Raw genomic sequence first — 25,802 nt, 5'->3', positions numbered from 1 at the left:
AATGATGAGGATGTGGAGATTGAACCTACGGTTAATCCTGATAATCCACAACCTAAGAGATACGATAAGAATGACTTCACTGCTAGGAAAATGGTAAAGAAAGGGAACCATGGGTTCAGAGATCTATGCCCTTTCCTCCTAAACCATCCAAGAAAAAGGATGATGAGGATTTTGAGCGCTTGATTAACAAGATAAGACCCATCCTTCTGCACATGCGGTTAACTGATATGCTCAAGATGTCTCTGTATGCCAAGTACATGAAAGATATCTTGACTAATAAACGGAAGATAGCCGATCTTGAGATCTCCACCATGCTTGCGAACTACACTTTCAAAGGTGGAACTCCTAAGAAACTTGGTGATCCCGGAGTGCCCACTATACCTTGCTCCATTAAAGGAAACTACGTAAGAACTTCCTTTTGTGACCTTGGAGCCGGTGTTAGTGTTATGCTGCTCTCTCTTTATCGTAGACTTGAGTTGGATAAGTTGACACCCACTGAAATTTCTGTGCAAATGGCCGACAAATCAACTGATTTCCCTATCGGAATTTGCGAGGATGTGCCTGTTGTGGTTGCTAACACGACTATCTTAACAGACTTTGTTATCTTGGATATTCCCGAGGACGATGCCATGGCTGTCATCCTCGGAAGACCCTTTTTAAACACTGCAGGGGCTGTTATAGATTGCAACAAAGGCAATGTCACTTTCCATGTCAACGGTAATGAGCACACAGTGCACTTTCCGAAGAAACGGTATCAAGTACATTGCATCAATGCTATCGAAAAGACTTCATCGATTCTAATTGGAGCTTTGAATGCCCTATTCCTCGTGTCAAGATGAAGTTAGATTTGGTTGTTGGGGAGATACATATCCCCATTGAGGTGACTTAGTGGCTATTAGAAAATTCTCTGTTCTCTCTCGAGATTCGAGAAGGTTTTTTCATGAGGACTTGATCAATCCTATTGACGGATTTCATTCGATGACCATGAAATGGATGAATCAAAGAGTCACATACCTCTGTTTTGAGCTTTCATTTTCTGTTGCTCAGAAGAAAAATGATGGAATTAGTTTAGTTTTTCCTGTTTTCTGTTTTAGCATCGCGGAGAAAAATACCTCGAAAATAAAAGTTCTCCGATTGTCCTAAAAATTTAGTATGATTCTTTCTGGAATTTTTGAAAATTACTGGTCCTGAGAGCTGACCTGGGGGCCAGACCAGTGGGCCACTAGCCTTGCCACCGCCACCCCCCTGGTGGCGGACGGCAAGCTTGTGGGGCCCACAGGGACCCCCTCCACTCATTCCAGCTCCCAGCCTCTTCTTCCACCTCCAGAAGAAATTATTTCGCAGCTCAAACCCATGTTCTTTCTCATTTGGCTATGATTTTCGATCTCCTTGCTCAAAGCACCATTCTCCGAACCGTTTTGGGGAAATTACTCCTTGGTAAGTGACTCCTCCATTGGTCCAATTAGTTTTTTCTCTAGTGCTTTATCTTTCGCGTATTCTTGCTACCTTGGTGACCCTATTCTTGAGCTAGAAAGGTTGATTTTAGCTGGTCCCAAGTAGTTTTAGCACGTGATACGGTCTCTAGGCACTAGTAGGAGTAGTTGCTACAAGTTGGGTTAATCTTTATTCACTTTTCTTTCGAAGTCTATAAAAATTTCAGAATTTTTCAGAGCTAGAGAAAGGAAAAGATGAAGAGGTTCTTGAAAGGCTCTTCAAGTTGTAACCCCAAGGAGGATGAGAAGAACCACCCCAAGTACGTAGTCCCTCGAGTCATAGAAGTTCGAGCGTGCGAGTGGCCAAGTGATGAATTTTTGCGCGCCGCTGGGCTTTACGAAGACTTTTATTACTTGGTGGAGAGCGCAGGTCTTACCGCGTTCGTTGAACATAAGTTCTCACAATACCTCCTCCTCACCAATATTTTCGTTCAAAGCTTCAACTTTTATCCGAGGAAGAATCCTCCCATGGTTGAGTTCATGATATACGACATCCCCCAGTGCATGACACAACAGGATTTTTGCAATGTATGCAAACTACCTTATGTTGGGGATATCCGTGACCCTCGTCCACGGGACTTGGAGGATTTCATTGGTTCTATTGCTGTTGGAGAGGAGAGAGGAGTGTCTTGCGCTAGAATTGCTAGCATACATTTTCCTGTGCTTCGGTACTTCTCATTTTTTATGGGAAAATTTTTGATTGACCGTGGGGAGGCTGGATCACTTAGTTCTCTAGACCTTAATGTTTTGCACGAAGGTCTTTATAGCAATAAGACTTACAGCCTAGGTGCTATAGTGGCCCTGCGGTTGAACATTAACCGTTCCAAGGGTGTCGTCTATGGAGGTATCTATGCTACCCGTATTGCCAGAAACTTTGAGATACCCATTAGACTGGGAAAGGAAGGAGAAATGCTTCCCCCCGAAAAATATCTGGATTATGACAGCATGGTTCGACATGATTTTCTGGATAGAGATGCTAGTAGACGGATGACTTATAACCTGGTATTTAGTCAGGGTACTCGAGAGACTATTACTTTGCCTGCTCCTTCTTTGTTCAATCTTCATGCAGGTAGGTACACTATTATGTCCTGGACATATACGCATATTGGGGCTTGGCCCAACCACAGGCGCCCGTGCCCGAGCCGCCAGTCGAGTACCAAACGCCAGTTTATCAGTGGGAGCCAGAGGAGCTCACACAAAAGTGGCATCCACAGTCTGCTCCGGAGTATCCTGGACCTGGTGATTTCCCACCATGGGGGTAGACCAAGCTAGGCCAAAAGCCTAAGCTTGGGGGAGTACGAGTTCTCACCGACTTTACATTCATGCTTATGGTTTCACTTTGTTAGTCGGCGTTTACACTTTGCCACTGTAATATCCATGCTAGTTTATTTTTGTTTTCTTGTTTTCCTGTTTTTTGTCCTTTTGGGAAAACCCAAAGATATTTTTCTTTCTTCTTTTGCGTGTTGGGAGCTTTCCCGTGTAAATAGTTTTCTTTTTCTTTGGGTCAAGGTAGAAGATATTGGTTGCAATGTTTAGTGGTTCTTGCATGCATACATGTTTAGCTTTCAAAGAGCCATATTAATTTGTCTTCTCCTTTGTGTTTTCCTGCAGATTCAGCTTAGTCCAATGCACGAGCACGCTTATTATTGTTCACATCGTTCGATCGTGCAAGTGAAAGGCAATAATGATGATATATGATGAAGTGACTGACACCGAAAAGCTGGTATGAACTCTATCTATTTTGTTTTTGTAAATGTGACTAGCTTGTCGACCCAGATTCAGCTTTGTTGTGAGAGAACCATGTTTGCAATGACAACTTAGAGATCATAGTTTCTGATGCCATGCTTATTTAGCTAGGACCTTATAATGGTTTGTCTTGATTGCCAACATAAATTTTGAGATGACTATGATGTAGTATGATAGGATGGTATTCTGCTTTGAATGTTTCAAGTGGATTGACTTGGCGCATGTTCATGCATGTAGTTGAAACAAAATCAACATAGCCTCTATGATGTTCGTGTTCATGGTGATTCATATCATGTTCATGCTTGCATTCAATGTTAGTCAAACTCATTGCATCTTGATGACCGTTGTCGCTCTCTAGTTGGTCGCTTCCCAGTCTTTTGATAGCCTTCACTTGTACTAAGCAAAATAATGTTTGTGCATCCACTTCCATAAACCCAAAAGTTTTTCCATGAGAGTCCACCATACCTACCCTTTTTGCGGTATCTACCTGCCGTTCCAAGTAAATTTGTATGTGCCGTTCTCTAAACCTTCAAAAAATAATCTGTTTTGCATGCCCGAACCGTTCATGTGGTGACAGAGGGATATTGGTATCTTCCATGCTAGGAGTGTTATCCTCGACATGTCTTTATTCACTGTCATTCATGAGAAAGGGGCCGGTAATTGGAATGCCCAGTTCCACACTTAAATCGAAAACCTAAGTGTAAAACAAGACTCCCCCGGATTGATGTTAGTATGGACGGTACCCGAGGATTCGGCTAGCCGTGGAGTGTGATTGATTGGTGGTGGGGGAGTTAAAACTTTTCTTTTCTGTTTGCGAACCACCTATAGCATGAGTAGCATGGAAGATATTGAGAACTCTTGGTCATTGCGTTGACAATGAAAGCATGCCACCCAAAATTATTATCTCTGTTTTCTAAGCTTGAGCTCTGGCACCTCTGCAAATCAATGCTTCCCTCTGCGAAGGGACTGCCTATTTATTTTCCTGTTGAGTCATCCTCCTCTTCTATAAGCACCAATTAGAGAGCACATCTGTCATTTTTGTGCTTTGCTTTTGATTTATATTGAGTATGACTGTGACTGGATCTTCGTTGCTATGAATTACAATGTTTAGTCAGCCCTTGATCTTTGAAAGTGCTCTGCATTTATGTTTTGCGGTCTCAGAAACAGCTAGCGAGATACCACCTATTCATATTGCTTCATGCTTGTTTTGATTGAAGTGTTGGTATTTGAAACTCATTATTATTTGCTGGTTAGCTGATTATGCCATTGACATTAGTTTACCGTGAGACCTTTGTGTCACTTGCTTATGCGGTTAACTTGTGATGTTGCTGAAATTCTGGTGATGAGTTAGACATAGTTGCAACAACAAGATCAAACAGAGTTTGTCAAAGTTTTTTCTTTCTCTCTCAGTTTGTCAACTGAGTTGCTTGAGCACAAGGAAGGTTTTAAGATTGGGGGAGTTGATACGTCTCCATCGTATCTACTTTTCCAAACACTTTTGCCCTTGTTTTGGACTCTAATTTCCATGATTTGAATGGAACTAACCTAGACTGACGTTGTTTTCAGCAGAATTACCTTGGTGTTATCTTTGTGCAGAAATCAAAGTTCTCCAAACGTCCTGAAAATATACGGGGAGCATTTTTGGAAAATATGAAAAATACATGCGCCAAGATCCAACTAAGGGGGTGGGCCAGTGGGCCACAAGCCCTGCCTCCGCCACCACCCCCCTGGTGGCGGTGGGCAAGCTTGTGGGGCCCACACGACTTTGCTGCCCCCAATCTCAGGTCTATAAGTTCACTTTCGTCCCAGGAAAAATAAAAAGAGAAGATTTCGTCCCGTTTGCGATACGGAGGCGCCGCCACAACCTGTTCTTCATCTGGAGGGCAGATCTGGGGTCCGTTTTGGGCTCCGGAGAGGGGAAATCGTCGCCATAGTCATCATCAACGTTCTTCCCTCTCCAATTCCATGATGCTCTTCGTCGTTCGTGAGTAATCTATTCGTACGCTCGCCGGGCGGTGATGAGTAGCATGAGATCTATCATGTAATCGAGTTAGTTTTGATGGGGATTGATCCCTAATATCCACTATGTTCTGAGATTGATGTTGCTACTACTTTGCCATGCTTAATGCTTGTCACTAGGGCCCGAGTGCCATGATTTCAGATCTGAAATTATTATGTTGTCACCAATATATGTGTGTTTTAGATCCGATCTTGCAAGTTGTAGTTACCTACTATGTGTTATTATCCGGCAACCCCGGAGTGACAATAACCAGAACCACTCCCGGTGATGACCATAGTTTGAGGAGTTCATGTGTTCACCAAGTGCTAATGCGTTGGTTCGGTTCTTTATTATAAGGAGAACCTTAACATCCCGTAGTTTCCTTTTGGACCCCGCTGCCACGGGAGGGATAGACAATAGATGTCATGCAAGTTATTTTCCCTAAGCACGTATGACGACACACGGAATGCATGCCTACATCACATTGACGAACGGGAGCTAGCCACATATCTCTCTGTGTTATAACTGTTGCATGATGAATATCATCCAAAAAAATCACCGACACATTGCCTATGAGTTTGTCCTACTGCTGTTGTTACTTGTCTTGCTCTGCTGTTACTACTGTTGCTGCTGCTATTACTTGTCTTGCTCTGCTGTTGTTACTTGTCTTGCTCTGCTGCTACTATTGCTACTAATGTCGCTCGCTACTTTTGCTACTTGCTACTGCTGTCACTACTGCTGTTCCTTGCCACTGCTATTACTCATTACACTGCTGCTACCTGATACAATTTTGGTTCGTTGGTCGTTGACGAGAACTGACAATTTCCGTCAACGAGGCGACTTGGCGCCATTGGTACAATCGTTAGAAATAGTCTGCCATGTTAACAGATCGTTTCTGACACCGTTGTTATCATACTACTTTGTTGTTACTACTTTGCTTGCAGATACTAATCTTTCAGGTGTGGTTGAATCTGACAAATTTAGCTGCTAATACTCGAGAGTATTCTCTCACCTCCTGCTTGGCGATCAACAAATTTGGGTTGAATAGTCTACCCTCGAAAATTGCTGCGAACCCACGCGCTGGTGGGCCATCAACAACATTCTTCTAGTTTCATTGGTCGGGAGTGCTAGTAGCATTCTTCTGGTGCCGTTGCAAGGGAAGGTTTGTTGTTACAAAATCAGCATTCGTCTAGCTATTGCCAGAGAGTGCCAGTCAGTGATTCACCGACGGCAAAGGTCTTTGCCGTCAGCCTCCTATCCGCAATCTTCCTACGACTACTTTCAACGGCATATCACCTTATTTGCCGTCAGTCTGCCTAAAGAGGACGACAAAGGTCTTTGTCGTCAGCCTCTGGCTCCGAGCAGACGGCACACATTCTCAGACGGCAGCCGATAGGCAACGCCTCCGTTAGGTCTAACGGAGGCTTTGCCGTGTTCCTCCCTCAGATGTTTGCCATTTGACTCCCTCTGATATTTTCCGTCTGCTTATATGGGCCAACCCTCAGTTGGCCCAGCCGTCTCTTTGTCCTTCTTTGCCGGCTTCCTCCCTCTGATCTTTGCCGTCTGCCTCCCTCTGATCTTTCCGTCTGCCTCCCTCTGATCTTTGCCTACTGCCTCCCAGGCAGCAGGCGGCAAAGAGCCTATATGGGCCAGCTGCTGCTGCCCCAGGTTGCACAGCTAGGAGCCACGTGGCACTTTTGCCGTCGGCTGGCTGATGGCAAAGGCCTTTGCCATCAGCTGGCAGACGGCAAAGAGCCCATATTGTCATAGTTTTGGTTTTTTTGTTTATTTCACAGCACATATACATATACCTAGCACATATATAGGACACAACACATATACATATACATAGCACATATATAGGTCACAACACATATTCATAGTACAAAGTTTCATCCATATATATACATATACATATAAGTCCACATATACTGTTCATCCATATATACATATACTTATAATTCCACACTGTTCATCAACTCAAATGAAAACTAGAACTAAATCTCTCAATCAATGCCAGCTTCACTGCTTGTAGTACATCCAATCTTCAAAATGGGAATAAGAAAGTCAGAAGAAGAAGAAGAACAACATATATATGACAAATAAGCTAAATTGAAGAAGAAACAGAAGAAGCAAGAAGAGAAGAAGGAGAATAAAAACAAGAAGAAGGAGGAGGACGAGGACGAGGAGGAGGAGAAGGAGAAGGAGGAGGAGAATAACAAGAAAAGAAGAAGAGAAGAAGAAGGAGAAGAAGGAGGAGAAGAAGGAGGAGAGAAGGTGAAGGAGAAGAAGGAGGGCTCCTTCTCCTTTTTCTCTTCTTCCTCTCCTACTCCTTCTTCTTCTTCTCCTTCTCCTTCTCTTCTTCTTCTCTTCTTCTTCTTCTTCTTCCTTCTTTTCATTTCTCCTCTTCTCCTCGTATTGGAGCTAACTTAGCTAAGTATATATTTTTGGAGCTTAATGGGCTAATTATGTTATTTTAGAGGAAAACAAGCTAAGTATATAATATTAATGAGCTAACCAAGGTTCTTATGCCATTTTGAGCTTATTATGTCTTTTAGGACCTTAATTAGTCATTTTAATGAGCTAACCAAGGTTCTTATGATGTTTTTACCTAACTAAGCTAATTATGTCATTTTGGAAGATACTTAGCTAAGTATGTCTTTGTTGGGGAAAATAAGCTAAATTGAAGAAGAAAGAGAAGAAGAAAGAAGAGAAGAAGGACAAGAAAAAGAAGAAGGACAAGGAGAAGGAGGAGAAGAAGAAGATAAGGAGAAGGAGAAGAAGAAGGAGAAGAAAGAGGGCTCCTTCTTCTTCTTCTCCTCCTTCTCCCCCTTCTCCTTCTTCTCTTCATCTTCTCCTCCTCCTTCTTTTTCTTCTCCTTCTCCTTATCTTCTTCTTCTCTTATTATTCTTCTTCTTCCTTATTTTCATATCTCCTCTTCTTGGGGCTAAATTAGCTAAGTATGTATTTTTTGAGCTTAATGGGCTAATTATGTCATTCTAGAGGAAAACAAGCTAAGTATATAATATGAATGTGCAAACCAAGGTTCTTATGCCAATTTGAGCTTATTATGTCTTTTAGGAACTTAATTAGTCATTTTAATGAGCTAACCAAGGTTCTTATGATGTTTATACCTAACTAATCTAATTATGTCATTTTGGAGGATAATTAGCTAAGTATTTCTTTGTTGGGGAAAATAAGCTAAATTGAAGAAGAAAGAGAAGAAGCAAGAAGATAATAAGGAGAAGCAAAAGAATAAAGAGAACGAGAAGGACGAGAAGAAGAAGAAGAAAAGAAGAAAAAATAAGAAGAGAATAAGAAGGACAAGTAGAAGGAGAAGAAGGAGGAGAGAAGAAGAAGGATAAGAAGAAGAGAAGAAGGAGGGCTCCTTGTCCTTCTTCTCCTCCTTCTCCTTCTTATCTTCTTCTTCTCCTCCTCCTTCTTATTCTCCTTCTCCTTCTCTTCTTGTTCTCTTCTTCTTCTTGTTCTTCCTTCTTTTCATTTCTCCTCTTCTCCTCTTCTTGGAGCTAAATTAGCTAAGTATGTATTTTTGGAGCTTAATGGGCTAATTATGTCATTCTCGAGGAAAACAAGCTAAGTATATAATATTAATGAGCTAACCAAGGTTCTTATGACATTTTGAGCTTATTATGTCTTTTAGGATATTAATTAGTCATTTTAATGAGGTAACCAAGGTTCTTATGATGTTTTTACCTAACTAAGCTAATTATGCCTTTTTGGAGAATAATTAGCTAACTATGTCTTTGTTGGTGAAAATAAGCTAAATTGAAGAAGAAAGAGAAGAAGCAAGAAGAGAATAAGGAGAAGCAAAAGAAGAAAGAGAAGGAGAAGGAGGAGAAGAAGAAGAAGAAAATAAGAAAAAAATAAGAAGGAGAAGTAGAAGGAGAAGAAGTAGGAGATAAGAAGAAGGACAAGAAGAAGGAGAAGAAGGAGGGCTCCTTGTCCTTCTTCTCCTCCTTCTCCTTCTTCTCTTCTTCTTCTCCTCCTCCTCCTTGTTATTCTCCTTCTCCTTCTCTTATTCTTCTCTTCTTCTTCTTGTTCTTACTTCTTTTCATTTCTCTTCTTCTCCTCTTCTTGGAGCTAAATTAGCTAAGTGTATATTTTTGGAGCTTAATGGGGTAATTATGTTATTTTTAAAGGAAACCAAGCTAAGTATATAATATTAATGAGATAACCAAGGTTCTTATGCCATTTTGATCTTATTATGTCTTTTAGGAGATTAATTAGTCATTTTAATGAGCTAACCAAGGTTCTTATGATGTTTTTACCTAACTAAGTGTAACATCCCAATTTTCTTAAATTCGGATGTTAATTGATCATTCATATGCATCTCATATTTTTCTATGCATTATTTGCTCTTTTGTAAATTTTATTCATTTTGCAACTTCGGGCAATTTATTGGAGTGGAGATAATATGACTTCTCCCGTGTGAAATAAAAAGTTCATGATGTTTAAAATGTTATTTGGAGTTACCGACTTGGTTTTGTAAACTTTATAATCTTTCAAATTATTTTTAGTGGGGTTTTTAAATGCGCTTTGTGTGGCCTATTGCATAAAAGCTATTTTCAAAAGTTTGCATTAGGCGGAACTAGGTTCCTTTATTATTTATTAGGGGATTTATTTCATACTTATATATAAGTTTCTATTTTAGCATTTTAATATATATATATATTACTATATGTGTATATATCCATATATATATATGGTATATATATATATATTACTATATGCGTATATATCTTTATATTTATATATATATTGTATATATATATATATATTTTTCTGATATTTAAAAAAAATATTTGTTATTTATTTTTATTAAAATAAAAAACTGGACTAGCTGGCCAGGCCGAGCCAAAGGCTCAGCCCAGCCAGCACCGCTTGTGCCCAACACCACGTGCACTAGCATGCACCACCAGCACCCAACGAACCAACTCCCACGGTTGACCACGCAGCCCCAGGCACCCAGCCACAGCCAGCGCACCACGGGACTCCGAGCGAGGCCAGCAGCCAGGCTCCTGGTCCCCATCCCAGCGCGCCACCAGCCAGCGATCCAGCAGCCAGCGCCTCATTTTTTTTTTTTTTTTTTATTATTTTATTTTCTCGTGCCCCACGAGCGCTCCACGAGGTGGCCAGTTCCACATCGCCCCTTGCCCCACGTGCCCAGCATAGCTTCCCAACCGAGCCAGCACCAGGCCAGCTATCCCAAGACCGAGCCGGCCCCAGCTCCCTGTGCCTAATCCTTCCCCGAGCCGGATTCTGCCTCACGAGGACTACCGCGAGGGAATAAGTTCCCAGTAACCGAAGCCCTTGCGCCAGGACTCTTCTTTCCACGAGCAGAAGAAACCCCAGGAGGCCGAATCCCCTGTTCCGATTGCTTTTCCCTGCTTCTGATTCGCCCCGCCGCCGTCTCGCACGCACAGCAGCCTCGAGCATCGCAGGAACACGTCGCGCACGTCCGAGTTCGTCCGTGTTTGTCGAAGTTCGCGGAGCCGCCGTCACCGGAGTCCGTTCGACCGCCACCAAAGCACCATCGGAGGCACCACACCGAGACGGTTCCGTTTTTCCCCGCTGTTCATGGTGAGAACGCACGCACGAGCTGATTCATCAAACCCTGATGAACAGCTTCAGGACGAAATTTAATCTGTTTTTAATCTGTTTTTAACTCTCTCAGATTCTCGGTATAATTTTGAAACGCGTTTATCTTTTTACTCGTAACTCCAATTCAGGAAATTCTTTTTCCTGTGATCTCGTATTGATGAGTAGAACATGTTAGAACTAGTAGTTTTCAGTTTTACGAAAAAAAAAAAATTTTGTTAAAACAGATTATTTTAAACCTACCGGAGGCCATATTTTGCAAACCGTAAATCTGATTTAGTTGATTCTTTTTGTGTTGTCATCGTATCAGCATGTAGATGATTTTATACCTACTGCCATGCTATTTATGCTTGGGTTTTAAACAAGTTGTTTTATTGCCGATCGTTTTATTTGGTGTTATGTGATTGTGGTGATTGATTGGTGTGATTGTTTGCAGCGTGTAGATTGTGCGGAGTGCGACGCAAACTATTGTCAGGAGTGTGACCTTCTGAATCAGAATCAAGGCAAGTTACATGTTGATCATCTTTTACCTATTATTTTTCTATGCATGTAGTATTATACCACCCTATGAAAATTATGCATGTATAGGAAGATTATTATTGCTATGCTATTGAGGTATATCCCCTCGTCATTGAAGATCGTGTTAGATATATTTTGCTATGCTATGTAGACGGGGATTGGTTCATGTACTCATTGAGATTATGTGAGGGATACTACAAAATAAATTTGAGTAGTAATTAAGGATTTAATTCACCTCTGGGCGGATATGGTATTGCTGGGTGGTTTCAAGAACATCATGGTATCAACCCCCTGAATGTAAGTGGATGCCGCCCAGGTTCAAAAAGATCAAACAAACTTAGTGACTAGTAGCTTCCTTGTGCGACCACTGGCTATTATGGGCTCTGGCTTAGTTGATCAGTCATGGAACCCTTACCCGGATGTGCCAACTAATGTAGCTATGATAGGTGGGATGGGCCTCCTGTGGGACTAGGTGACTGCTTCTGAAAGACTTCGTCTCAATCTTCGGGTTGGGTCCAGTGGGTACAGCATACTAACCTCTGCAGAGTGTATAAACAAATCATGATTAGCCGTGTCCCCGGTTATGGACAATTTTGAGCAGCTAGGCCATTACAGTTGTTGGATGATCTTGACAGATGACACACTTAATAAAATTTGATGGGAAACTTAATAATGGTGATAGCTTGGAGTTCGAGATGCCAATTCAACCATATGTGAGTTATTGTAGCAAACAAATTAAACGTTGACTATTAGGTAGCTATGAGGATAAAATCAGCTTTGTGCAAAATAACCATCAGCCTTTCTCTTGTTCTTCTATGCATATACATGTAGGTCTGTTATATTACTTTTCCTGTGTAACTTGTCAATACATTCAAAGTATTGACCTACATGGCTGCAACGTATCATGTTGCAGGATCTTCAGACGAGGAGTAAGGTACCGTTAGAGTCGCGAGTCTTCACTCAACATCGCCAGTGGGCTATGATGGGACTCATCGTTATTATTCTGCTACTTTTCTGCTGTTTAATAGAATAGAGCTAGCTAAGTGCTATGCAGATTGTTATATTTTATAAATTCTGGATCGTACGTTGTAATAAATGATGCACTTGCTATATCTGGTTTTCATCTATACTGTGTGTGCTAGCGAGTCGATCCAGGGACTAGCACAGTAAAGCACAGAGACTCAAATCCTTCGAGGTTTGGTCGTTACAGATGTTATCAGAGCAATGCGTTGACTGTAGGTCGTGGCCCTAGAAAATGGATTAGAAAAGCCATAGGAGTGAAAATTTATTCTATACACTTTGCCTACATCTTACTCTTTCATTAGACAACCACTCTAGTATCTTGACCAGCTATGTAGGAACTAGTGTTGAGACAACCACTTATCTTGTTTTATTTGCGCTATTAACGTGTTAGCGTATCTGTTTATGCCCGCTTTGTGGCATGACGATACTAGGTTGCTTGCTTGATTGTTATTTTTGCTTGTTGTTAAACTAGGATCTTGTTGGAATTATTCGACTATATATATAGATATGTTTGATTATTGTCATGCTTGTTTGTGTTATTCGTTATGATGTTTTGTTGCCTCATATATATTACCTTGATCATAATATGCATATGGGTAGAATATCTATATTCCTCTAGACCTATTCTATCTCTTACTCATCTATTCTTGCCAACCAAAACCCTTAGTATGCCTATTAGAGTGAGTTCTCTAGGAGCTGAGATGATAGCAGGTGTTGGTTGTCATCAGTTAAACTTGTCTATTGGGAAGCATGAGTTCCCTACAGATTTGATCATACTGAAGTCACAAGGTCTGGATATTATTTTGGGTATGGACTGGTTACAATTATATGAAGGAGTTATCGATTGTGCTAGTCGATCTATCTCTCTCAGTGCACCAGGAGGGAAGAGAATCAAATATGTATGTAAGTACCAGCATAAGAGGATGCAAGTGAACTCTCTTAAGGGGGGTAGCCTAGAAGAGGTGCCAGTTGTGAAGGATTATCCAGATGTGTTTCACGTATCCCAGCTAAAGAAGTGTCATGCCGAGATGGCAGATGTTCCTTTGAGAGATACAGTGCCACTTGAGGCAATTCAGTTGGAGACTGACTTGACATATGAGAAGAAGCCTGTTAAGATTCTGGAGACAGCTGAGAGAGTTACTCGCACCAAGACAATCAGGATATGCAAAGTTCAGTGGGATCATCATACCGAAGAAGAGGCTACTTGGGAACGAGAGGAGGATCTCAAGCAGGATCACCCACACCTATTTGCTAGCCAACCCGAATCTCGAGGGCGAGATTCATCTTAAGGGGGGTAGGTTTGTAACATCCCAATTTTCTTAAATTCGGATGTTAATAGATCATTCATATGCATCTCATATTTTTCTATGCATTATTTGCTCTTTTGTAAATTTTATTCATTTTGCAACTTCGGGCAATTTATTGGAGTGGAGATAATATGACTTCTCCCATGTGAAATAAAAAGTTCATGATGTTTAAAATGTTATTTGGAGTTACCGACTTGGTTTTGCAAACTTTATAATCTTTCAAATTATTTTTAGTAGGGTTTTTAAATGCGCTTTGTGTGGCCTATTGCATAAAAGCTATTTTCAAAAGTTTGCATTAGGTGGAACTAGGTTCCTTTATTATTTATTAGGGGATTTATTTCATACTTATAAATATGTTTCTATTTTAGCATTTTAATATATATATATATATATATATTACTATATGCGTATATATCTATATATATATATGGTATATAAATATATATTACTATATGCGTATATATCTTTATCTTTATATATATATTGTATATAATTTTTTTTCTGATATTTAAAAAAAATATTTGTTATTTATTTTTATTAAAATAAAAAACTGGACTAGCTGGCCAGGCCGAGCCAAAGGCTCAGCCCAGCCAGCACCGCTTGTGCCCAACACCACGTGCACTAGCATGCACCACCAGCACCCAACGAGCCAACTCCCCCGGTTGACCACGCAGCCCCAGGCACCCAGCCACAGCCAGCGCACCACGGGACTCCCAGCGAGGCCAGTAGCCACGCTCCTGGTCCCCATCCCAGCGCGCCACCAGCCAGCGATCCAGCAGCCAGCGCCTCATTTTTTTATTTTTTTATTTTTTAATTTTATTTTCTCGTGCCCCACGAGCGCTCCAGGAGGTGGCCAGTTCCACATCGCCCCTTGCCCCACGTGCCCAGCACAGCTTCCCAACCGAGCCAGCACCAGGCCAGCTATCCCAAGACCGAGCCGGCCCCAGCTCCCTGCGCCTAATCCTTCCCCGAGCCGAATTCTGCCTCACGAGGACTCCCGCGAGGGAATAAGTTCCCAGGAACCGAAGCCCTTGCGCCAGGACTCTTCTTTCCACGAGGAGAAGAAACCCCAAGAGGCCGAATCGCCTTCTTCGATTTCTTTTCCCTCCTCCTAATTCGCCCTGCCGCCGTCTCGCACGCACAGCAGCCTCGAGCATCGCAGGAACACGCCGTGCACGTCCGAGTTCGTCCGTGTTCGTCGGAGTTCGCGGAGCCGCCGTCACCGGAGTCCGTTCGACCGCCACCAAAGCACCATCGGAGGCACCACACCGAGACGGTTCCGTTTTTCCCCGCTGTTCATGGTGAGAACGCACGCACGAGCTGATTCATCAAACCCTGATGAACAGCTTCAGGACGAAATTTAATCTGTTTTTAACTTTGTGAGATTCTCGGTATAATTTTGAAACGCGTTTATCTTTTTACTCGTAACTCCGATTCAGGAAATTCTTTTTTCCTGTGATCTCGTATTGATGAGTAGAACATGTTAGAACCAGTAGTTTTCAGTTTTACGTTTTTTTTTGTTAAAACAGATTATTTTAAACCTACCGGAGGCCATATTTTGCAAACCGTAAATCTGATTTAGTTGATTCTTTTTGCGTTGTCATCGTATCAGCATGTAGATGATTTTATACCTGCTGCCATGCTATTTATGCTTGGGTTTTAAACAAGTTGTTTTATTGCCGATCGTTTTATTTGGTGTTATGTGATTATGGTGATTGATTGGTGTGATTGTTTGCAACGTGTAGATTGTGCGGAGTGCGACGCAAACTATTGTCAGGAGTGTGACCTTCTGAATCAGAATCAAGGCAAGTTACATGTTGATCATCTTTTACCTATTATTTTTCTATGCATGTAGTATTATACCACCCTATGAAAATTATGCATGTATAGGAAGATTATTATTGCTATGCTATTGAGGTATATCCCCTCGTCATTGAAGATCGTGTTAGATATATTTTGCTATGCTATGTAGACGGGGATTGGTTCATGTACTCATTGAGATTATGTGAGGGATACTACAAAATAAATTTGAGTAGTAATTAAGGATTTAATTCACCTCTGGGCGGATATGGTATTGCTGGGTGGTTTCAAGAACATGATGGTATCAACCCTCTGAATGTAAGTGGATGCCGCCCAGGTTCAAAAAGATCACACAGACTTAGTGACTAGTAGCTTCCTTGTGCGACCACTGGCTATTATGGGCTCTGGCTTAGTTGATCAGTCGTGGAAACCTTACCCGGATGTGCCAGATGATGTAGCTATGATAGGTCGGATGGGCCTCCTATGGGACTAGGTGACTGCTTCTGAAAGACTTCGTCTCAATCTTCGGGTTGAGTCCAGTGGGTACAGCGTACTAACCTCTGCAGAGTGTATAAACTAATCATGATTAGCCGTGTCCCCGGTTATGGACAATTTTGAGCAGCTAGGCCATTACAGTTGTTGGATGATCTTGACAGATGACACACTTAATAAAATTTGATGGGAAACTTAATAATGGTGATAGGTTGGAGTTGGAGATGCCAATTCAGCCATATGTGAGCTATTGTAGCAAACAAATTAAAAGTTGACTATTAGGTAGCTATGAGGATAAAATCAGCTTTCTGCAAAACAACCATCAGCCTTTCTCTTGTTATACTATGCGTATACATGTAGGTGTGTCATATTACTTTTCCTGTGTAACTTGTCAATACATTCAAAGTATTGACCTATACGGCTGCAACGTATCATGTTGCAGGATATTCAGACGAGGAGTAAGGTACCGTTAGGGTCGCGAGTCTTCACTCAACATCGCTAGTGGGCTATGATGGGACTCATCATTATTATTCTGCTACTTTTCCGTTGTTTAATAGAATAGAGCTAGTTAAGTGCTATGCAGATTGTTATATTTTATAAATTCTGGATCATACGTTGTAATAAATGATGCACTTGCTATATCTGGTTTTCATCTATACTGTGTGTGCTAGCGAGTCGATCCAGGGACTAGCACAGTAAAGCACAGAGACTCAAATCCTTCGAGGTTTGGTCGTTACACTAAGCAAATTATGTCATTTTGGAGGATAATTAGCTAAGTATGTCTTTGTTGATAAAATAAGCTAAATTGAAGAAGAAAGAGAAGAATCAAGAAGAGATGAAGGATAAGAAAAACAAGAAGGAGAAGGAGAAGGAGGAGAATAAGAAGAAAAGAAGAAAAAAAGAAAAAGAGAAGAAGGAGAAGAAGAAGGAGAAGGAGGAGGAGAGAAGAAGAAGGAGAAGAAGGAGTGATCCTTCTTCTTCTCCTCCTCCTTCTCCTTCTTCTCTTCTTCTTCTCCTCCTCTTTCTTCTTCTGCTCCTTCTCCTTCTCTTCTTATTCTCTTCTTCTTCTTCCTTCTTTTCGTATATCCTCTTCTCCTCTTCTTGGAGATAAGTTAGTTAAGTATGTATTTTTGGAGCTTAATGGGATAATTATGTTATTCTAGAGGAAAACAAGCTAAGTACATAATATTAATGAGCTAACCAAGGTTCTTATGCCATTTTGAGCTTATAATGTCTTTTAGGATCTTAATTAGTCATTTTAATGAGGTAACCAAGGTTCTTATGATGTTTTTATCTAACTAAGCTAATTATGTCATTTTGGAGAATAATTAGCTAAGTATGTCTTTCTTGGGGAAAATAAGCTAAATTTAAGAAGAAAGAGAAGAAGCAAGAAGAGAAGAAGGACAAGAAAAATAAGAAGGAGAAGGAGAAGGAGAAGGAGGAGGAGAAGATGAAGAAAAACAGAAAAAAATAAAAATAAAAAGAGAAGAAGAAGAGAATAAGATGGAGAAAAGGAGGAGAGAAGAAGAAGGAGAAGAAGGAGGGCTCCTTCTCCTTATTCTCCTCCTTCTCCTCCTTCTCCTTCTTCTCTTCTTCTTCTCCTCCTCCTTCTTCTTCTTCTCATTATCCTTCTATTCTTATTGTCTTTTGTTCTTCTTCTTCTTCTTCTTCCTTATTTTCATTTCTCCTCTTCTCCTCTTCTTGGAGCTAAACTAGCTAAGTATGTATTTTTGGAGCTTAATGGGCTAATTATGTCATTCTGGAGGAAAAGAAGCTAAGTATATAATATTAATGAGCTAACCAAGGTTCTGATGCCATTTTGAGCTTATTATGTATTTTAGGAGCTTAATTAGTCATTTTAATGAGCTAACCAAGGTTCTTATGATGTTTTTACCCAACTAAGCTAATTATGTCATTTTGGAGGATAATTAGCTAAGTATGTCTTTGTTGGGGAAAATAAGGTAAATTGAAGAAGAAAGAGAAGAAGCACGAAGAGAAGAAGGAGAAGAAAGATAAGAAGGAGAAGAAAGAGAAGAAGGGGAAGGAGGAGAAGAATAAGAAAAGAAGAAAAAAAAGATAAGAAGAAGGAGAAGAAGAAGGAGAATAAGGAGGAGAGAAGAAGAAGGAGAATCAGAAGGAGAATCGGGAGGGGTCCTTCTCCTTCTTCTCCTGCTTAATTAGTCATTTTAATCAACTAACCAAGGTTCTTATGATGTTTTTCCCTAACTAAGCTAATTATGTCATTTGGGTGATAATTAGCTAAGTATGTCTTTGTTGGGGAAAATAAGCTAAATTGAAGAAGAAAGAGAAGAAGCAAGAAGAGAATAAGGAGAATCAAAATAAGAAGGACAAGGAAGATAAGAAGAAGAAAAGAAGAAACAAAGAAGAAGAGAATAAGAAGGATAAGTAGAAGGAGAAGAAGGAGAATAGAAGAAGAAGGATAAGAAGAAGGAGAAGAAGGAGGGACCCTTCTCCTTCTTCTCCTCCTTCTCCTTCTTCTCTTCTTCTTCTCGTCCTCCTTCTTCTTCTTCTCCTTCTCCTTCTCTTCTTCTTCTCTTCTTTTTCTTCTTATTCTTCCTTCTTTTCATTTCTCCTCTTCTCCTCTTCTCGGAGCTAAATTTGCTAAGTATGTATTTTTGGAGCTTAATGGGCTAATTATGTTATCTTAGAGGAAAACAAGCTAAGTATATAGTATTAATGAGCTAAGCAAGGTTCTTATGCCATTTTGAGCTTATTATGTCTTTTAGGAGCTGAATTAGTCATTTTAATGAGCTAACCAAGGTTCTTATGATGTTTTTACCTAACTAAGCTAATTATGTCATTTTGGAGGATAATTACCTAAGTATGCATTTTTTGGTAAAATAAGCTAAATTGATGAAGAAAGAGAATAAGCAAGAAGAGAAGAAGTAGAAGAAAAAGAAGGAGAAGGAGAAGGAGGAGAATAAGAAGAAAAGAAGAAAAAAAAGAAGAGAAGAAGAAGGAGAAGAAGAAGGAGAGAATAAGAAGGAGAAGACGAAGGAGAAGAAGGACTGATCCTTCTCCTTCTTCTCCTCCTTCTCCTTCTTCTCCTCCTTCTCCTTCTTCTCTTTTTCTTATCCTCCTCTTTCTTCTTCTTCTCCTGCTCCTTCTCTTCTTCTTCTCTTCTTCTTTTTCTTCCTTCTTTTCATATCTCCTCTTCTCCTCTTCTTGGAGCTGAATTAGCTAAGTATGCATGTTTGGAGTTTAATGGGCTAATTCTGTAATTCTAGAAGAAAACAAGCTAAGTATATAATATTAATGAGCTAACCAAGGTTCTTATGACATTTTGAGCTTATTATGTCTTTTAGGATCTTAATTAGTCATTTTAACGAGGTAACCAAGGTTCTTATGATGTTTTTGCCTAAGTAAGCTAATTATGTCATTTTGGAGAATAATTAGCTAAGTATGTCTTTGTTGGGGAAAATTAGCTAAATTGAAGAAGAAAGAGAAGAAGGAAAAAGAGAATATGGAGAAGCAAAAGAAGAAAGAGAATGAGAAGGAGGAGAAGAAGAAGAAGAAAATAAGAAAAAAAATAATAAGAGAATAAGAAGGAGAAGTAGAAGGAGAAGAAGTAGGAGAGAAGAAGAAGGACAAGAAGAAGGAGAAGAAGGAGGGCTCCTTGTCCTTCTTGTCCTCCTTCTCCTTCTTCTCTTCTTATTCTCCTCCTCCTCCTTCTTCTTCTCCTTCTCCTTCTCTTATTCTAATATTCATCTTGTTGTTCTTCCTTCTTTTCATTTCTACTCTTCTCCTCTTCTTGGAGCTAAATTAGCTAAGTACGTATTTTTGGGGCTTAATGGGCTAATTATGTTATTTTAGAGGAAACCAGGCTAAGTATATAAAATTAATGAGCTAACCAAGGTTCTCATGCCATTTTGAGCTTATTTTGTCTTTTAGGAGATTAATTAGTCATTTTAACGAGCTAACCAAGGTTCTTATGATGTTTTTGCCGAACTAAGCCAATTATGTCATTTTGGAGGATAATTAGCTAAGTATGTCTTTGTTCGGAAAATAAGCTAAATTGAAGAAGAAAGAGAGGAATCAAGAAGAGAAGAAGAAGAAGAAAAACAAGAAGGAGAAGGAGAAGGAGGAGAATAAGAAGAAAAGAAGAAAAAAAGAAGAAGAGAAGACGGAGAAGAAGAAGGAGAAGGAGGAGGAGAGAAGAAGAAGGAGAAGGAGTGATCCTTCTTCTTTTCCTCCTCCTTCTCCTTCTTCTCTTCTTATTCTCCTCATCCTTCTTCTTCTTCTCCTTCTCCTTCTCTTCTTATTCTCTTCTTCTTCCGTCTTTCCATATCTCCTCTTCTCCTCTTCTTATAGATAAATTAGCTAAGTATGTACTTTTGGAGCTTAATGGGCTAATTATGTCATTTTAGAGGAAAACAAGCTAAGTATATAATATTAATGAGCAAACCAAGGTTCTTATGTCATTTTGAGCTTATTATGTCTTTTAGGAGCTTAATTAGTCATTTTAATGAGCTACCCAAGGTTCTTATGATGTTTTTACCTAACTAAGCTAATTATGTCATTTTGGAGGATAATTACCTAAGTATGCCTTTGTTGGTAAAATAAGCTAAATTGAAGAAGAAAGAGAAGAAGCAAGAAGAGAGGAAGGAGAAGAAAAAGAAGAAGGAGAAGGAGAAGGAGGAGAATAATAAGAAAAGAAGAAAAAATGAAGAAGAGAAGAAGAAGGAGAAGAAGGAGGAGAGAAGAAGAAGGAGAAGAAGAAGGAGAAGAAGGAGTGATCATTCTCCTTCATCTCCTCCTTCTCCTTCTTCTCTTCTTCTTCTCCTCCTCCTTCTTCTTCTTCTCCTTCTCCTTCTCTTCTTCTTATCTTCTTCTTCTTCTTCTTCCTTCTTTTCATATATCCTCTACTCCTCTTCTTGGAGCTAAATTAGCTTAGTATGTATGTTTGGAGCTTAATGGGCTAATTATGTAATTCTAGAAGAAAACAAGCTAAGTATATAATATTAATGAGCTAACCAAGGTTCTTATGCCATTTTGAGCTTATTATGTCTTTTAGGAGCTTAATTAGTCATTTTAATGAGCTAACCAAGGTTCTTATGATGTTTTTACCTAACTAAGCTAATTATGTCATTTTGGAAAATAATTAGCTAAGTATGTCTTTGTTGGGGAAAATAAGCTAAATTGAAGAAGAAAGAGAAGAAGCAAGAAGAGAAGAAGGACAAGAAAAAGAAGAAGGAGAAGGAGAAGGAGGAGGAGAAGATGAAGAAAAGAATAAACAAGAAGAAAAAAAAGAGAATAAGAAGAGAAGTAGAAGGAGAAGAAGGAGGAGAGAATAAGAAGGAGAAGAAGAAGGAGGGTTCCTTCTCGTTCTTATCCTCCTTCTCCTTCTTCTCTTCTTCTTCTCCTCCTCCTTCTTCTTCTCATTCTGCTTCTCTTCTTATTCTCTTCTTCTTATTCTTCTTCCTTCTTTTTGTTTCTCCTATTCTCCTCTTCTTGGAGCTAAATTAGCTAAGTATGTATTTTTGGAGCTTAATGGGCTAATTATGTCATTCTAGAGTAAAACAAGCTAAGTATATAATATTAATGAGCTAACCAAGGTTTTGATGCCATTTTGAGCTTATTATGTCTTTTAGGAGCTTCATTAGTCATTTTAATGAGCTAAACAAGTTTCTTATGATGTTTTTACCTAACTAAGATAATTATGTCATTTTGGAGGATAATTAGCTAAATATGTCTTTGTTGGGGAAAATAAGCTAAATTGAAGAAGAAAGAGAAGAAGCACGAAGAGAAGAAGTAGAAGAAATATAAGAAGGAGAAGGAGGAGATGAAGAAGAAAAGAAGAACAAGGAGAAGAAGAAGGAGAAGAAGTAGGAGAGAAGAAGAAGGAGAATAAGAAGGAGCATTACGAGGGATCCTTCTCCTTCTTCTCCTCCTTCTCCTTCTTGTCTTCTTCTTATCCTCCTCCTCCTTCTTCTCGTTCTCCTTCTCTTCTTCTTCTCTACTTATTCTTCTTCTTCCTTCTTTTCATTTCTCCTCTTCTCCTCTTCTTGGAGCTAAATTTGCTACGTATGTATTTTCGGTGCTTAATGGGCTAATTATGTCATTGTAGAGGAAAACAAGCTAAGTATGTAATATTAATGAGATAACCAAGGTTCTTATGCCATTTTGAGCTTATTATGTCTTTTAGGAGCTTAATTATTCATTTAAATGAGCTAACCAAGGTTCTTATGATGTTTCACTAACCATTTTTCCTAGTAGAAATCAAGTAGGAGCTTATTATGTCATTTTGGAGAAAACTTACCAAAGTGGTCATCAAGGAGGAGAAACACCACATTTTCTCGTGTCGGCTTCGTTTGGAGAAGGTTGCCTTGGAGAAGGGTCGTGCGATGCCGCTCCGGAGTTATTCTGTAGAAAAGATATTTTGCAATGTCTGAGTTAGCATGATGACACTCAATTGTTAATACTAGTTTATAATGACCATTGAAATGAAACTCACTGTGCCAATCGCAGAGAAGACGTGCATCGGCGGAGGGGCTTGACCGGTCTTCTGGCACATAGACTGCATTTTGACCCACAAGATAATTTCCTCATAGCTGGCTTTCCAAGATTGAACCAGGCCTTTGGCTTCGACCACTTCTGCTTTTCTTTGCCTTCTCGCATGTTTTGTAACGGTCTATGACATAGTGTCTCATGATCGACTCTAGCCTTAGTATTATCCTTTGTCTTCCCATCTATATCGAACAATGTACCAAAAATAGCCTTTCTGATATTATTTTCAGTGCGCATCATGTCGATATAGCCCTTGAAATACCCTGGACGCTCGGGATCAGGCTCGAGTGCGTTTAACTGATCCAGGCTCTGTTGGCTTGTCAACGCAGGCAGTGTCAAGTCTTTGACAACTTTACCTTTGGTAAAGTTCTTCTTGTCTTTTCTGAACTGATAGTCAGGATCCAGGAACTGTCTATGCAAGTCAAAGCAAGAATACTTCCGACCCTCCTGCAACCAATGAAACTGAAGAGCTGCCTTCCATGCGGGGCACGGGAACCTTCCATGCACACACCATCCAGAGAATAACGCATACGCTGGCAAGTCATGCATAGAGTACATGTACAACGCATGCATTTTGAAGTTTTCTTTTCTAGCGGCATCGTATGTCTTGACCCCATTATCCCAAGCTTCTTGCAATTCATCCTTAAGAGGTTGCATGTACACATTCATATTCTTCCCCGGATAATTGGGCCCTGGAATTATCAACGTCACAAATATGTTCCTTATTTGCATAATCTACCCGGGGGGAGATTCAGTGGAGTGACAAATACAGACCAACTACTGTATTGGGTTGCCGTCATGCCGAAGGTATTAAAACCATCTGTGGCGATGCAGACTCAAGGATTCCTTGGATATGCCGCTTTATCCTGATGCAATCCATCGAAATGTTTCCACGTTTACCCATCTGATGTGTGTAACGCCATCTTATTCCCATCCGCATGTAGTTCTGTTCTTTTGCCCATTTTGTGCGAGGTCACCTGTCTGGTTGTCCCTTCGACCATGAAACGACGTTGAAGCCTTGGTATGGTTGGCATATACCGAAGAACACTAACTGCGATTTTGGTCTGCACTTCTCACCCATACCGTTGTCTACCAGAAGATACTTGCAAGACTCGCAATTGGGACAATAGTCCAAGTGTGCATACTCCTTCCTAAATAAGACACATCCATTCTCACATGCATCTATATTCTCATAAGTCATCTTGAGTACATCAAGTATTTTGTCCGACTAGTACAGGTTTGCAGGCATGACATGGCCTTTGGGTAGAAAGCGTCCAAATAGTGTCATCATCGCGTCGTAGCATTCTCTTCCCAAGTTGAACTGAGCCTTCAGATCCATTACTTGTGCAATGGCATCCAGCTGACAAAGCTCAGTGTGCTCGTGGAGAGGATGTTTGGAAGACTCCAACATTTCATAGAAGGCCTTTGGAGATTCCTCCATCTCATCTTCCAAATACCGAGCATCATCAGAGTCTTGCACCATGTCTTCGATCTCAGTACCATGCTCGTCGGTGCGACGACGAACCACCTCAGCTCTCGTGCGTTGTATGGACTCACCATGAAATGTCCAAACCGTATAATTAGGCTTAAACCCCTCCACTACAGGTGTTTAATCATTACACCCTCTATCCTCTTTTTATTGTTGTCGCATTCAGGACAAGGACGCCAGTTTGTTTTCTGGCCATTTGCAAATGCGGCTTTCACAAACTCCTTGGTTTTTAGAAACCATTCTTTCGTCTTCTATTTCTAACTAGGGTGACCGGTGTACATCCCCGCACGATCACTCATCTTGCCTAGTTACTAAACACACAAGAAATATATTTATATATAATTCAGCATATATAATCATGAGTTAATCAAGGTCGCCAGTTTTTTTACGTCCATGCAACCTACACGCTAATAGGTAAATATAGGTCCTCATCCCACATGAGTATGTGTAGATTGGGTTCGTTTTACCATGCTCTGCTGCGGATCCAACAGAAAATTTTGGCAGCACCTCCCCGTTGTTCTTCTGATACACGTCTCCGCAATAAACAGAGAGGATGTGTATCCCGAGAACAACAGGAAGGCATTGACGAAATTATGCATCGGATCCAGAACAAAGCATATGGGAAAAACGAACCCAATCTACACATACTCGGGTTGTCCATGGATAACGTTAGACAATTCGGAAGAATCACGGTTATAAATATATGCAAATGCATGCATATTTATAACTGCAGCCCTTTCGAACGGGAGACACATACTGGTCACGCATACTGATAAATTAATTTACCTATATCTAGCAAGTTTCATCCAAACACCGACACAGAGCAAATGAATGGGCGAGGAGGAGATGACATTTGTACTCACTCATGAATGCAGGGGCGGAGCTCGTACAACGCACGGGGAGGTCTTTGCATAGCAGACCTCACAGCGATTAGACAACTACACATGTAAATCCACCCGATCAACACAAATATTCTATGTTCACCAATAAAATCGAAAAATATATGACCCAACAAAAATATATGACCTATATATATGTCATTTAGCATTCCATCAACGTCGAGGAACCCCCTAATTCCCTTGTCCCCGGCGCCCTTAGGTATGGCGACGCACGGTCGAAGGGTCAGCACGTCAACTCTTCGAGTTCCGGAGACCTCTCTTCTCTGGCTCTCCTCTCCTCTCCGAGCATTCCACTAGTGAGGTTCACGGTCGGCGGCCTCTGGAGGCCGCAGATCACCTTTTCGGTCAAAAAGAGGAGGAAGAGGTGTTGGGGGTCGCGGGTAGGAAGTTAGTGTCGTCGAGGGCGGCGTATTAATAGATGCACGGAGTTTCCTGCTAGGGTGTCGTTATGTCTTGTCGGTGCGTCGTGTCGGGGTGTTGGGGCATCGTGTCGCGGTGTCGGGGCATCGTGTCGTGGTGTCAGGGTGTCTTCTTCTTCTTCCTTCTTTTCCTTTTCCTCTTCTTTCTTCTTCTCCTCTCTCCTCTTTTTCTTCTTCTTCTTTTTCTTCTTGTTCTTCTTTCTTTCTTTCTTTTCTCTTTCTCCTCCTGTCCTCTTTCTTCTTCTTCTTCCTCTTCTTCTACTTCTTCTTATTTTTTCTTCTAGTTTTTTCGTCTCTTATTTTCTTCTAAGTTTTTCATTTTCTATCTATTTTTTTTCTATCTACTTTTTTTACCTAATAAACCAACTATCTAATTCAACAGAAAAAAACAGAAAAAAAACTAAGTATTTAATTCAAAAGAAAAAACAAAAAATAAAGTAACTATCTAATTTAACAGAAAAACAGTAAA

Source organism: Hordeum vulgare, chromosome 4H, assembly GCF_904849725.1.
Source record: "Hordeum vulgare subsp. vulgare chromosome 4H, MorexV3_pseudomolecules_assembly, whole genome shotgun sequence".
NCBI classification, from domain to species: domain Eukaryota; kingdom Viridiplantae; phylum Streptophyta; class Magnoliopsida; order Poales; family Poaceae; genus Hordeum; species Hordeum vulgare.
This window is presented reverse-complemented; position numbering follows the sequence as displayed.